The following is a 15,233-nucleotide window of genomic DNA, read 5'->3' on the forward strand; positions in this document are numbered from 1 at the left end:
TCTGTGCTACCCTGTCTCGTGTGCGCATGTGCGTGTTGACGCAATAACGCTATCTGTTCTGGCAGAGGAAATGAGCGGTTGAACTATTTTAAAGTTTAGGATCTTTGTAGATATCAAATACCCTCACAGTCGGTTTCTCAAGAACAGTTTTCTTTATTAGAGTCATCCTGATTATATGGTCTCAAGTGAATACACGATATACTGCAGCAGGCTTTAAGAACAGATCTCATTTAATGAAGGGTAGGAATAAGTATCAAAAATCAACTTCAGTCTTTAGAAATGGTCTGGACTTGTACAACACCAAGTAACATAAAACCAGGTTTAAAAAAAAGATAAAGTCTCATCAGTTGTGACTTCTTTGGACAGCTGGAGTTTGGCGAGGCTCAGTCAAGGACTTTTGAACCCTGAAAATGAACTCAGGGTCTTGTTTTAAGCAAACTGGGGCTGACTTAGGGGCGTCACATGAATCTGCCCCATTCACATCTAGCCTCCTTTTGAACCTGGGGTGAGAAATCCCAATAGCTCAAATGGGGCTTTATGCCTAGCCTCCATTTTTGAAATAAAGTGGTTCAGTTTCATGTCCTGTTTTGGTAATCCAGCGTACTGATCCTATGGTATGGAAGAGAAAGGTTAGAAATGTGGGATGGCCCAGGAAAAGTGCCCAGGGACCGCTTCTGTTCCCCGTGGAGAGGCTGGGGTCTAGATGGTTTCTGGCTCCATCATGAGACTTTTCGCCAGAGCCTTAGTTTTTTAAAAGAGAAAATGAAAGGAGAGATTCTGGTTCTCTACTCATGGGCAGAATGAAAACTGACTAGTTAGTGGTCTTTCTGAGATGACCAGAGTTAATACAAAATGCAATTGTATTCCAGACAATGAAGAAAAGGGGAACAAGTAAAAATCTCTTAAAGGCAGCTAAAAGAAAGGTTTCATTTTTTGGTACTAAGATTTGGAAACCTCCAAAAAGTTAGTCACATCCCACAGAGTGAATAGAGGACTTAGAATCAACAAAGTTTGAATGAAAAAAAAATGGAAATATTGTCTGATTCCTGGAACCTCACGTAGATTATATAGGGCTTGGGTTGAGATTAGACGAATGTAATCATAGTCTGCTCAACTAACAACACTCTGGAATATTATTAGCTTTATCTGAATGTCTTTTGTATCAAATTCTTGACCTGATTTTTGTCCCAGTTTCTCTTTTCTGTCAACTAGGTTTAGTTCTTCCTTTAAGGAAAAAAAAGTTAAAAAAATTCTAATGAAAGCCGGCTGACTCCACTATGAGTAATATAAGGAAATCTGTTTTGGTAAGGGAGCGACAGAATATTGAAATACCTGGTTTTATATTTTTATGTGGGTTTGGCAAATGCAGTCTGAAAGTGGCTAATATGATATCCAACCTGGTGTTAATAGCCAATGATAATTCCATATGTACCACCTGCTACCTGTCAGGTTACACGTTCTTTCTTTTTCCCTTTTTTTGGCATGAAGGTTACATTAGCTGTGAATGTGGGTCTTCATGGCTGGAGTGGAGGCGAGCCGTCATACTCTTCAGATGAAATGGAGCTTTGATGTAATTCTCATCTTGGTTTCTTTTCTGCAGTCACCCTTTCTTCCCAACTCAGCTCTCCCCTGACCCTGCTGTAAACTTTGATGAAGCCCTTAAAAACCATAACACACCATCGTGAATTTGGAAACTGGGAAGAGAGAGAAGAGAAAGGGAAAGAGAGAGAATGAATCACAAGCACAAACTAGAATCATGTTCGTGGAGGAAAATCCTCCTGCCAAAAAAATTAATTTAGAGAAATTTCCTGGAATATATCTGTGAGGGGAAAAACCCACCAGCTGGAGATGTGGGTCTGTGAGCTAATTGTTTTACACCTTTGTGTTTAAATGCCCCTAAGTAATTTCTCTTTCCCCCTAAGAACTTGTCAGGAATTTCTCAAAAGCTAACTATACGTGGATCACAATTGTTTCCCCTTTGCTCTCTCCCACTGGTACATAGTTATAAATTGACTGGGCAAAGCTGAAGAAAATACCCCCCAAACGCCAAAACCAAACCACCTGCCTGTCAATACAGGGATTTTGACTGGGGGACCTGTCTGCCTCTTTCTACCTCTAAGATGCTCCCCAGAGAGTCGGTAGGAGGCTCGGTCCAACACATGACGGTAGGAAGTGGGGAGACCCTTCCTTTCACTCTGAGTTTAACCATTAAACACTTTTTGGCTTTAGAAAAATAGACCCGCACACATTCCCAACTACCGAGCAACCAGATTTCCTCTTATAACCCCTCACAATGGGGTATGGGGAGTCTGAAAGACAAGCACAATACATTAAAATGATTTTTCTTGAAAGGTGAAGAGATTATTAAAGATTTCCACTGCCATTCGTATTTTTTGGAAAGGAAATAATTTTAGCCTCTTATTAATATTATTATTCCAGCTGTTGTTATGTTCCTTCTGAGTAACTCAGAAAGGCACAGAAAGCTCCCTTTCTTTTAGGCCTTTAAAAATCTTCCTGAACCATTTAATCTCTTCAGATGAGGATCAACGGCAAAGGCTATGGTTTGGATCAGAAGAACGGTCCAAATGTCTTATGTGTCCAAACTATCCAAGCAATAACATTGCTTCGCTCAGAAAAATTGCAGCAGCTTTTTCCAGGTGCTTTCAAAATATTCTTCTCACTCTGGTTAGGCATTGCACTAGCCCCAGGAGGTAGCTGTTCTGGGTCCTCCTTCCGGATAAGGAGGAAAGGAGTCTAATAAATGCATCTCAGGGCAGAAGCAGAAGCAGCCCCTCCATTTAGCCCCCGGCATCTGCTCCTGGATGTGGCCACGGGCCTCTGAGGGATCAGTGCACTTTTAAACTTTCTTCTCAAGTCTCAAGCTAGCTTATGTCTTAGCTTTGTCAAAAAAAAAAAAAAAAAAAGCAAAGAATTGTGGCTGGCTAGTAAGGAAGAAGAAGATACACTTGGTTTGGTAATGAACCTGGGAAAATTGTTTCCCATTCTTTTTTTTTAAACATCTTTATCGGAGTATAATTGCTTTACACTGGTGTGTTAGTTTTGGATTTATAACAAAGTGAATCAGCTATACATATACATGTATCCCCATATCTCCTCCCTCTTGCATCTCCCTCCCACCCTCTATATCCCACCCCTCTAGGTGGTCACAAAGCACTGAGCCGATCTCTCTGTGCCATGAGCTGCTTCCCACTAGATATCTATTTTACATTTGGTAATGTATATATGTCCATGCCACTCTCTCACTTCATCCCAGCTTACCCTTCCCCCTCCCCATGTCCTCAAGTCCATTCTCTATGTCTGCGTCTTTATTCCTGTCCTGCCCCTAGGTTCTTCAGAACCTTTTTTTTTTTTTAGATTCCATATATATGTGTTAGCATATGGTATTTGTTTTTCTCTTTCTGACTTACTTCACTCTGTATGACAGACTCTAGGTCCGTCCACCTCACTACAAATAACTCAATTTCATTTCTTTTTATGGCTGAGTAATATTCCATTGTATATATGTGCCACATCTTCTTTATCCATTCATCTGTTGATGGACACTTACGTTGCTTCTGTGTCCTGGCTATTGTAAACAGAGCTGCAATGAACATTGTGGTACATGACTCTTTTTGAATTATGTTTTTCTCAGGGTACATGCCCAGCAGTGGGATTGCTGGGTCATATGGTAGTTCTGTTTTTAGTTTTTTAAGGAACCTCTGTACTGTTCTCCATAGTGGCTGTATCAATTTACATTCCCACCAACAGTGGAAGAGTGTTCCCTTTTCTCCACACCCTCTCCAGAACTTATTGTTTGTAGATTTTTTGATGATGGCCATTCTGACTGGTGTGAGGTGATACCTCATTGTAGTTTTGATTTGCATTTCTCTAATGATTAGTGATGTTGAGCATCCTTTCATGTGTTTGTTGGCAATCTGTATATCTTCTTTGGAGAAATGTGTATTTAGATCTTCTGACCATTTTTGGATTGGGTTGTTTGTTTTTTTGATATTGAGCTGCATGAGCTGCTTATAAATTTTGGAGATTAATCCTTTGTCAGTTGCTTCATTTGCAAATATTTTCTCCCATTCTAAGGGTTGTCTTTTCATCTTGTTTATGGTTTCCTTTGCTGTGCAAAAGCTTTTAAGTTTCATTAGGTCCCATTTGTTTCTTTTTGTTTTTATTTCCATTTCCCTAGGAGGTGGGTCAAAAAGGATCTTGCTGTGATTTATGTCATAGAGTATTCTGTCTATGTTTTCCTCGAAGAGTTTTATAGTGTCTGGCCTTATATTTAGGTCTTTAATCCATTTTGAGTTTATTTTTGTGTATGCTGTTAGGCAGTGTTCTAATTTCATTCTTTTACATGTAGCTGTCCAGTTTTCCCAGCACCACTTACTGAAGAGGCTGTCTTTTCTCCATAGTATATTCTTGCCTCCTTTATCAAAAATAAGGTGACCATATGTGCGTGGGTTTATCTCTGGGCTTTCCATCCTGTTTCATTGATCTATATTTCTGTTTTTTGTGCCAGTACCATACTGTCTTGATTACTGTAGCTTTGTTGTATAGTCTGAAGTCCGGGAGCCTGATTCCTCCGGCTCCATTTTTCTTTCTCAAGATTGCTTTGGCTATTCGGGGTCTTTTGTGTTTCCATACAAATTGTGAAATTTTTTGTTCTAGTTCTGTGAAAAATGCCCTTGGTAGTTTGATAGGGATTGCATTGATTCTGTAGATTGCTTTGGGTAGTAAAGTCACTTTCACAATATTGATTCTTCCAATCCAAGAACATGGTATATCTCTCCATCTGTTTGTATCATCTTTAATTTCTGTCATCAGTGTCTTATAGTTTTCTGCATACAGGTCTTTTGTCTCCGTAGGTTGGTTTATTCCTAGATATTTTATTCTTTTTGTTGCAGTGGTAAATGGGAGTGTTTCCTTAACTTCTCTTTCACATTTTTCATCATTAGTGTATATTGTTTCCCATTCTTCAGAAGACGTTTCTATTGTGTATAGAGTCACTATAAAAAATGAAATTGCAATGATAGAAAGCCAAGCTCATTTCAGGTGGCTCCATCCTTTTGGCCTAACAATCTTTTGGCCGCTGATATTAGTGATTTCGCTGAGTGGAAGGGCCGAGGACCTCTCTGTTTTCTCTAAAATTCGATTTCTCTTTGAAGGTTTAATAACTTCCCTGCCAGAACACACATTTCCTACTTTGTCTTTCTAGAATCTCAATTTATGTGGCTATCTATTAAGCATACCTTGGCCTTCTAGATTCCCACCTTGCTTCGAATTTTCTAACTGGTCATCTACCCATACCTTGAGCTCTCCTGATCCTGGTTTATTTTAGGGGTCAAAATTAAGCTTCATGCTTGGTTGTAAAACTGTATGGTCTCACGTTTTCAAGTGCACAGATGCCTACATTTCTTTGAGACTCTACTCTTCAGCATTAAAGAGGGACCCTTCATTGTAATCATTACCAAATGGATACAGTACTAATGGAACTTAATTGTTTCCACTAGATGGATCTCGGGTGTGTTTGGCAGCCAAAATGAAAATGATTCCAAATACCATCAAAGGGGCTTATAAGCACCCAGCATGCACAGAGTGTTTTGATATACAGTGGAGTGTTAATATCATTATCTCTCCTAATACAACATACGGTTACTTTAATCCTCTCCCGCCTCTGTGATCTTGGAAGAGCCGATGGATAGAAGGCAAAGAATAAAACACTATATACAAGGAGACAAAGGGACAATTAGTCCCCATCCTCTGAATGTGATTTTTTTTGATTGTTTGAATGTTGGCTTCAAATATGTACCTTTATCAGTACTGACTTCTGAATCTTCCACGCTAGTTTGAGTTTGTATGCGACATCAAACATACCTTTTCACACATGTTCTTTCCAGATTTTTTTTAACACTTACTTAGCAGTTTATAGAAGGAAGTGAATGATCTCCTCAAGCTGCTTACAAATTAAAAAAAAATCTGTGCTTATTAATTATGCAGGATTAGTCTAATTATAATTCAGCAAATTAATTAGCGACAGAAGGTGTTCTGAAACATTGGAGTACATTTGCATGTTAAATGGAGAGGCTAGTCTGTAATATATGTAAATGTATGCATGGCTTCATAGTTTAATTTAAAAATTTGCAGCTGCATATGGTATGGGAGCAGGTGAAAAGTCAGTTTTAGTTTAATGATGCTAACAAACATTAGATGGTGTCCTGTCTTAGCAAGAGAATGCACTCATATCTGCTAATCTATAATTCTGTCATCAGAATATAATATTACATAGATGCTCACACTCAAGGTCATTAGTGAATGGACCCATAGGTGCAATAGGTATAAAGCTGGAAACTGCAGAGCGAAGGCGAGAATAGGAGGAACCCCAACTCTGAGCTTGGTCTGCTACATTATCCAATATCGCATATGGAGTCAGTTGGCCTTGGTTTCGGGAAAGTAACGCTCCAGCCTGTGTAAAGAGGGGCATCTTTTTGTCTGACTGGTATCTATTCTGTCAGGTGTAAAATAGTTGTCCAACCCTGATTCCCTTTCCAAATATTCACATTTGCACTTCATTTCAATTTCCTAGAGCCGTGGGAAAGTTATTACCGAGTTATGAATTAATGGTAGGGTAGAGAGTTTTACACATTGGCCTCAACCATCTGGCAAAACAGTAAAACCAGCAGACCAGGCAGCAGCAAAGGGCTCTTGGTGTAATTGGTGTTCACTGCTCAGCCTAGCATAGATGAGCTTCACGGGGAGGGCAGAAAGGCGGGAGGGGGAGGGGAAGGCTGCAGAAGGGGAGAAGGGGCACTAAGGAAATAGGATAGTAAGGACCCATTAAGCTGATGGCTGGCTAATAACTTCATTTCTCTCCTTCACCCGAGTAGTCATGGAATCAGAAAGGGAAATAGATTCGTAAACTAATTCTGAAGTCTAACTGCAAGATGTTTTCTGAAGTCAGTCTGTAGCATGTTCAGTTTTGCTCAGTCTTTTTTCTTTCTTGGTGAGAAGGGAGAGGAAAGGATTGGGCAAAGAAGAGGATTCGTGTTAAAAACAACAACAAAAAGAGGAAAAGATGGAACCGTGCACGTTGCAAAGAGCCCTCCAAAGACATTTTATGAGAACAGTTGGAATTACAAACATGCTCTTAGTGTTGTGTTTCATTCCAATTCAAGCCCAAAGAGTTCAATTATTATTTTCCTTAGTGGTGTCAGATTTTCATCTGAGTGCAAAAACAAGGACTTTTCCTTAGAGAATTTTTTCCCTACAAGCTTCCTGGTGCCAAGTGATGGAATTCAGGAGAGTGAAGACATGTCTGAATACAGAAGAAAAAAAAAAATCCCAACATATAACACCAGGTCCTCAGAAACTGTAGTGTGGCGCTAGTCAGAAATAAGTGGAGAATCAAAGTAGCCCCTGTTTTTGCACCTCGGTGGCTGTTTACAGTCAATGCCTTGCCACTTGAGCTTGGGAGACCCTCACTTCGGAAGAAATCATGAAATGGCTTGGAAGTGAAATCTGGGGCTATGGAATCAGAATTACACAGCGGGGGAAGTCGCTCCCTTCTGGTACCTAAATGAGCACAGCAGATCCCACTCAGGAGTTGGTGTTTGGTAACGAAGGGTCTATTGCCAAACTGAAATGCCACTTCCAGGAGCTTGTAATTGGAGTGAATGCTGAACAGAAAATGATTCGGTGGGGCCCACTGCCAGTTAGCGGGTGTACGAGGCTCTGAATTCTTTTGCCTGACCATAGTTTACTGGCAACCGTGATGAGGAGTTTTGACCTACCATCTTTTTGTTGTTGTTGTGCTTCTCCTACAATCTGTTGTAATGGATTAATTACATGGGTTTTTTCTTTCCTTTTTTTTTTTTTTTTAAGTACCTCTCCCTAAAAATTAAGAGAAGTCCTTCAAGTGGAGTATATACCAGTACTGGAGAGATAAACAGTGCAGAGAGAACCAGGTTTGAATTTGTGGCAAGTCCCCTCTGGTATAGTTTTCTTTGGAAAATGGGCCATTTTAAAGTGTGGTGGGGGGAGAAGGGTCAATTCGGGGGAGGGGGGCATAGCGAGTGGTGACATTACCAGGCATTTACCCAAAGACTTTGCATGGATAACTAATCCTCACTACGGGCCTACGAGGTCATGTTACAGAGGATGACACTGAAGGTCCCTGTTGAAATATTAAGCAACAACAACAACAATAATAATAACTACAAAAGCCTTGACATCATCTGGAAATGGCTTGATAGGGACACCACCCAGTGAGGTGTCACATGGACTGAAATTATCTGCCTTCAAAGGAATTCTCTTGCTGGTCTATTTAAAAATCTCCAGTGTAGCAGACTCCCCTCCGTCCCCTGGGTAATGCTTTCAAATTTTAGCTTTGGTGACTTATTCTCAAAAAAATTTTCCAAGACTTAATTCAACTTCTTATTGTTACACTTTTGACTTCCAGCTTTTTTTCCCTCCATAGTCTTGATGGACGAATGACCTTGCATCTTCCTCATCCACTCAAGCAACGTCTTACACTCTTCTTGTAGAGACTACAGCCATGTGGGCCATGCCCTCTTGAGACCATGTGGGTTCTTGAGGTGTCTTGTTTTCCAAGTATCTGATAGACTTGCTTATCTTCCTCTGCAGAATCCAATACAGCCACAGAACTTCTAGAGAACTTCTAGTCCCTGATAGGAATGATAGACATTGTTGTTGGTTTGCTTGTTTTGTCTTGTAACGTGAGGAGTGACCCCATTTTTATTTACAGAGAGTAAGATGTAGACAGCGACATGATCCCCTGTGTACATCCATGAGGCACTCACTGGTCTCCTGAAAAAAAGAGCTGCTTGGCAACATGTTCCATCTTTTCCTTCAGAAGAAACTTGGCCAAGCTCCCACCTTAACCATGTTTTCCTGAGTCAGACAAACCTGAGGTCCACTCTGGGCTCTTCCACTTACTAGCTGTTTGACTTTGGGCAAGTAATCTAACCTTTATGAGTCTTGATTATCTCCTCTGTAAAATGGAGATGTTATTTCTCCTACTCTCAGAGTTGGGGTGATTAAATGAAACCATACATGGCTAATAATATGAAGTCAATGAATAGGGGCTATTTATTTATTATAATCATTATCATAATTAGACTTTGAGCCAAGGGGAGTTAGAGCGATTGAATGTAATCAGAAGTAAGAAAATATATTCCTTAAAAATTTTCTGTAAACTTAAATCTTTCAGATCTGAAATGGGCTTTCATTGGAATCATGCAGGTGAATAAGCTTCTGTGGTAATACAACCCTTTAGGAATGTCTGTAGAGAGGAAAGATGCTGTACTTACTCTGTTTGTGTACTTATATTTACATTTGAAGGAGTCATTTAAATAAGTGGATTGCATGGAAAATCAGCTTATAAAAATGAGTATTTGATTTAAGCTTAAATAAACCAGTCAGTCAAAACGTTTAAATTATCTCCTCTTTCCATGGATCTTCTTGGGTCTTTGTACCAACTGCCATCGTACCAAGCAGATTGCAGGTAGCAAGCATTCTCAGATGTCCCATTGTCACGTTTTTTTTTGGGGGGGTGTAGCAAGAGCCAACTCGAAGTTTGACCTCCCACAGTCTCTTCTTTTTTGTGGACTTGAGTGAGAGTCTTCACAAGGCCTTAAGAGCTTCAGGGCCCTTTCTAATCTCAGCAATCCACAGATTGATCAAGGGCACGTCATCTTCTGGCCAAGGCCGGGGCCCACTGCTGTCCTTCTTCTTATTTGGGCTGTCTGAATTTGGATTCTGTTGGTGGCTTTGGGGGGAGGAAAACGTGTTCCCTCTATTGTCAGAAGGTTCAAAGAGGATGTTACAATTAAGACCTAGATTAAAGCTAGAACATTATCTTTGTGTTTTACACTGGTCTCAAGTGGAAACCGATCACCTAGGGGTTTTCCTACCATCTCAAGCAGAGTGAGCTGTCATGAAGGCTATTCTTAAGAGTAAGAAAATGGCCCCATGGATGTGACCATCCAACACGGCTTCTCCCTCTGCCCGTAAAGACTGTAAGCTTGAAAGAATCCTGGGAGAAGAGAGGTAACTGCCCATTTCTTTCAAATATGATTTTATGATTCAGCCCATCCCAACATTTGGTAGTTCTCACAAATGATATGAGAGAGTGTTCTAAGAGAAAGGATTATTTTCTTTTCAGAAGTATGCACGAACAGTGGAAGGCAATTAGATTTTAATTTATTGGACTCTGGAAAAGGAGGTTTAGCAGTTAATCCAGATGAAATGTGTCTTCCTCAAAAATCAATAGACATAGACCTTTAAGCACCTACATGGTTTATCAACTCTGTATATGGCTCAGCCTTTAGTGATCCAACCTGCATATATGGCCGTTGTGGCAGAAAGAGAACCAGATACAGCATCCCCGTTCTTGGCCCTTGGAGAGTGTGGGGATGTTCCCATCTCCATGGTGTATAAGATGTGGCCATGTCATCACAGAAGCTGTTTCCAGGGTAGATGGAAGTAGAATTTTTTTTAAGGGAATAAGGAATGAAATTTCAAAGTGAAAGGTACTTTACATGTTATTTTGCATAGAGTAAGGCTCTGCATAATGGTAGCTGTTACTAGTGCCAAGTTCACATTCTTTTGATATATACTCCTATCTAATTTTTTTCTTGAAAGAAGACTTTGTGCCTTCCACAGTGCTTTCCAAAAGATTTTTTGTATTATAATTTTTTAGAAGGCGCTAGATCTTGGGCTTCTAATTGGAGGTCAATTGAATGGCTTCTTCCACAATTCTGGAGAAATAGTATGCTGCGTTTTGTACTAGATCATTGGCTATAATCTCGAAGTCTGGCATGAATATAAAGTAGTTACCCTTCCTGTGATTTAGAGATTCCCCACTGACCCCACCACTGGACCTGAACTCTGCACCCTACTTGTACATCTAGTTTGAGTCTCAGTTTTTATTTGGGGTGGGCTCAGGACATGTCTAGAGCCACCTAGGAGCTTTGTGTTCTTGAACAATGCCGAGTGTTCTAATATTCCAGAGATTAGGAGGAGAAGAGATTTCTTGGGTATTAGGTAATCCTCTGGGATCTTATTCAGACCCGTATTCAGGGGTCTCCAGGCTCATCTCAGAAACTGAAGAAGCATTTTTCAAATAGTTTGGTTGTGTGCTCCATGAGGGCAAGATTTTGTCCATCTTGTTTGTCATTCTGCTGATCCTTTACTGCACATACTCCACACTTAATAATCGGCCAAATGAGCACATGAATGAATTCATCAGGGGGTTTCAGTGGTAAGGATTTACTTCCACGCCAACTATCTTTGACCTCATGTTTTCCTTTTGGGATACTACAGTCCTCTCTCTCCCTCGCCAAGAAACCAAAATCCTTCATGGGTTTTTGGGGGTTGTTTTTGATTTTTTTCAGACTATGTTTTCTGAAGTTTCTTTTTAAACAGTTATATTGAGATATAGTGTACATACTATAAAGTTCACCCATTCACAGCGTATCATTCAATGGCTTTTACTATACCGAGAGAGTTGTGCAACCATCACGACAGTGTAGTTGGTGCAGGAAACACAGAACGCCCGGTGGAACTTGCTGCCAGAAAGACCCAGGTTCAAATCCTCGTTTCTGCCGCTGACAAGTGGTGTGATCTTGGGCCAAATTTCTTAAATTCTTGGCGCCTTTGTTTTTCCTAGCTGTGAGAGGGTTCGTCACTCGTACAGTTGTGAGAAATAAATGAGGCATTGGATATCAAGCACATAGCTCAGAGTGTGGCATGGAGCTGACCTTTGGCAAACCTTCTTTCCCACACTCGGTGACCCCTGTACCCTTCAGCTTCTGGACCACACAGGATGGGAAGCAGGGACAGAGATGGCTCTGAGCTGTGATATTCCTGAGCTACCTTCTCCTGCTGCTGAAGCACAGAGAAAGGATCCTAAGAGAGTGGTGCCTCTCGCTCAACAACCGGCCCATCAACCTCTGGGTCCCACCAGCTCTGGCCAAGGCATCAGCCAAGATGCCCCACTTTCCACCCATCAGCTGTCCTCGCTTATTCTTCGATCGGGGGGTTTGTTCTCTCTTTCAGAACCCCCCCGCACACACCCCCACTTGGACTTCAGTAAGTCACAGACTTTTGTTTCCAGTGGTTTCTTCTTCCAATGTCCCCATTTCTGGAGGGTTGTCAACTCTACACATTTTTCTTTGCAATCATAGAATAATAAGGTTGGAAGAAACCCTAGAGATAATCCAGTTAAGCCTTCCTTTTAACAGTCAAAGAAACTGAGGCCTAGAGGAGCAAAGTAACTTGGTTACATAGTTAGTTGGCAGCAGGTCAAGACTAGTACACTGTCAGCATTTAATAGATATCAGTGCAGTGAAGGACTGCCTTTGGGTCTGTTCTGTTGCCTCACTTGACCCAGGAACCAGAGTGAAAGCTGAGGGCTTGAATTCAGATTTGGACCCCACTCTCTATTCCTCTTTCTCTAATAAAACAAGGATATACCTGTCGCTGTTAGCATTCACTCTTAAGGAATGAGATCAGAAGCCTTGTAGAGTGTACCATGCTAAGTGGTTAGAATATTTCTGGAATCAACACTGTTTGGAGAAAGTGAAAATTACAACTTCCATCCTGATGAGTCTCTGCACATTTGGGCTGAACCTTGTAATTCATTTTGGTTTCCCGTTGCTGAGTGGAGAGAGCTGACATTTTCCAGGCTTCAGAGGGATCTAGACCCAGGAGATTTATTCCCTGCAAGTTACCCTATGGCTAATGGATGGGATGGTTAGTAGAGGGTTCTGTACCAAGCCCCTGAGCATAGAGGGTGGAGGGGCTGAAGGGGAGGAAAGTGGGAGACATCAGTAAAAGGAAGAGAAAAAAAATGGAGATGTCAGTAAGCCCCAGAATTCCTTTAAATTGATTTCTAGGTCCACATCTAAAATACGCAGGTCATAATTTCTGGTGCTAGCCATTTAGAAGTAGCTACGCTTTCTTTTAGAAAGTACTATACAATGTAAGAGAATTTTCTTTCTCTCTCCCCCTCCTCCCTCCCTCCTCCACCCCTCGCTTCCCCTTTGTGAACAGGATGTTATATCCTTAGTGTGCAGGGGGCTGGGTAGGTTCCAAACTCAGACCCCAGGCCCGCAAAAGAGTCAACACTGGGTGTTTTCTAGCCAAAGAACTGTTAAGGGTCGTAATTTAAAATGAATAAAGCCTTTCAGCGGGCCCCTTCTTCCCCTAAATCAATTTGATTTTATGTAAACATTTATCTCCTTTGCACTTTCATACCATTCATATAATAATGCCTTCATGAACATTAATGTTTTCAACAGGTACATTTTCGAGAAGGTGAGGGGGGTGGGTAGGTGAGGGGACGTATAACACACAGAACGCTTTCTAAGGAGTCCAGTTGTGCTAAAACTTGCCCCAAACCAAGGAATTTGTGAGAAAAAGAAAATTTGGTTTTAGTAGGGGAAAAGATGTAAATCACTCATGGGGGAGGGGCGGGTGTTGGAGGGCAAAGGTGGTGTGAGGGCAGGGGTTATTGTTTGGAAAGAGACTCAAGTGAGGAAAAGGCCCGTTTTAAGTCTTTTGTGAGAGCATCTCCAGGCATTTTAAGTTGCTGTAGGTGACCCCGCTTAGGAAGGCACAAGTGAAAGAATGCTTTGCCTTAAGAAAGAAAATGTTTGAATTTTGACCAATCTGTTCTTAAATACGAGCAGCTCTCCTTTCTAACGCGCTCCGGCTGCTCTGGACAGACGCCCCCCTGCACTTTCGAAAGCAGGGGCAGGCTGTGAATGTGAACACCGCATAAAGCAGCAAGGAGCGCTTCTGCCTTGTTATTCTCTGCCTGGTACCTCGGATAAAGGCCCTGGACACCTTCATGGCCCAGGAAGTAATGCTTAGCCCCCACCCCCACCCCCCAGTAAGGATGCAAAGAGAGAAGTGAAAAGCAGATGCTATAAAATTATGAAAAGAAGCATTTAGCTATTCTTTCCAAATTCACACCCAACCTTATTTATAGATAGGGGTCAGGAACACTTGGCCAAATATTTTTAGCAAATCTAGAGAAAATGCTCTGAAAGGGCAATTCCTCTTCTCTCCTCTTTCATCATTTACTGTTTATCTCCCCATCAGGTTTTCTTTTTTTAAGTGCTAAATACAATTAATTGGTGTGCTCTCTAATTCTTTCGTGTGATTGTTAAAGAAATAAAAATAAACAGAAGGCCACCACGACGGCATCTCACCAACCGTTGCTTTAAAATAGAATTTTTGGAAGCATTGTTGATTTCTACTTATTTTTGTTGGTAAATCCTGGGGAAAAAATGTATATCTTTTCCTTTAAAGTTCTAATTCAAGGCGTGGATGGTAGAGTTCTGAAGGGACTTTGGGACTGCGGTAAAATTTCGTTGTCATAGTAACAGAAAGGGAAATAGGCCTTGCTCACCTGGGACTTTAACGCTGCAAAAGCTGGTTTTTTTTTTTTTTTTTTAAGGAAAAGGACTCTGCAAGTGAAATAAATGAAAAACTTATTGTATTTCGAAACAACATTCCAAACATTAAATAGGTAAATGGCTGAAAAGACCACTTCTGCCATTTTTCTTGGTTTCTGTACTCATCTGATCAAAGAAGCCCAATTTTAAAAGTGCACAGAAAAGGTTATCTAGGAGAATATTGGCTTAAAAATATGTCTTACAAATGATAACCTCAGACCATTATTCTGTGCCTTTGTATATTTCTGGATAATCTATAGAGGGTCTGAAAGGACATTCACACTTGTTATTAATCATAAAACCCCCAGCATATACCTGCACAGACTGACTGTCTTTGGACAGTAACATTATTTTCTGATTTTATATCCACCAGTTGAAAATATCAGGCCCCCTTTGTGTGTGAGGGTTTACGTGTGAGGCATGTGTGCGTGAAGATGTGTGTGGCCAGCGGAAAGCCACATACGTGACGAACCCTGGGATTCTGGGCTCAGTCATGCCACTTTTAACCCTCTGGAGCAAGCTAATTTTGTACAGCAGGAGTCACTGCTGCTTGTGAAGCCTTTTTTTCTTCTTTTCTCTCTCTCTGTCTCTGTCTCTCTTTTTTGGAGAGAGCATGCCCTAGCCACTCGGGGGCGGGTGTACAAACCAGAGCCCAGCTTGTGAGCCACTTCGCAGCCCTCAACAGTGACGGAGCCAACTTGGGACCAAAAACATCCAAATTTGCGAACTGCAGCGGGTCAGCTA

At 41.1% G+C, this 15,233-nt stretch overlaps 1 protein-coding gene across 1 annotated transcript in view; it reads left to right on the forward strand.

The window, feature by feature from the left end:
- The window catches only part of EBF2 (EBF transcription factor 2), a 194,202-nt gene that overhangs the window by 119,786 nt on the left and 59,183 nt on the right, over positions 1-15,233 (forward strand). The window lies entirely within an intron of this gene.

Source organism: Orcinus orca, chromosome 6, assembly GCF_937001465.1.
Source record: "Orcinus orca chromosome 6, mOrcOrc1.1, whole genome shotgun sequence".
Lineage (NCBI taxonomy): Eukaryota > Metazoa > Chordata > Mammalia > Artiodactyla > Delphinidae > Orcinus > Orcinus orca.